The sequence below is a fragment of the Anneissia japonica genome, unplaced genomic scaffold (genome assembly GCF_011630105.1).
Source record: "Anneissia japonica isolate Jap-2015-1 unplaced genomic scaffold, ASM1163010v1 scaffold288007_len99971_cov104, whole genome shotgun sequence".
NCBI lineage: Eukaryota > Metazoa > Echinodermata > Crinoidea > Comatulida > Comatulidae > Anneissia > Anneissia japonica.
Genome location: NW_022707491.1, coordinates 68,644 through 69,567, shown reverse-complemented (window position 1 = coordinate 69,567; position 924 = coordinate 68,644).

The window sequence follows — 924 nt, the reverse complement described above, 5'->3', positions numbered from 1 at the left end:
ATAATCAAACCTTATCATTTCTCACAAAATGTAATGTTCTTAATAACTCTCATTGCCGTTTCCAGCACTGTACTATATTCATGCTGTTCATCAATCAGTTCATAATATATTATATCTGCTTTGGAAAATAAGCAATTCGCAATTGGTGTTTTTTTTTTATTCATCAAAAGCTTTTCTTATAATGTGATAGTGAATAAGCTGAAGTTAATAGAAAGAAGAAGATAACTCTAAATACTCCTAAACTATACTATGATAACAGTGAATTTGAAAGAGCAAAATCATTAAGGTTCCTTGGTATTCATGTTGATGAATACTTATCTTTCAACTCTCATTTGGATACAACATCCCTCAAAGTGTCGAAAGTAGTTGGTGTTCTTATTAAGTTTAAATACTGTTTACTTTCTTGCACTCTACTTTAAATTATTTACCTTACTCAAATTATGGTATCAATGTGTGGGTCTATACTGCAAAACAAAATCTAAATCGTTTGTTCTACAAAAGAAGGCACTTAGGTCTATTTACAATGTCCATTACCTTCATCATTCTGCTCAGCTGATTGTTTCTTCAAACTCGCTCAATAGTTTTGATTTATGTATAAATAATGCTGTCTTTATGTTTCAATTTAAATAAGTATAATCAATTGCCTCCCATATTTAGTTTATACTCATAATTTTACTTCAATTCACAACTACAATACTAGAAATAGGAGTAGCTATGTTTATGAGCGTTTAAATACTGTTACTGGCCAAAGTGATATCTCATTTCATGGTACTAAAGTTTAGAATGAATTAACAGATCATTTAAAAACAATTAATTTTAATACTTTTAAATACAAATTACATTCGTATCTAGTTTCTTTCACCATGTGAAATACAGGTTGTTATTTGTTGTACTTTTTATATTAATGTATATGTTTTATTATAC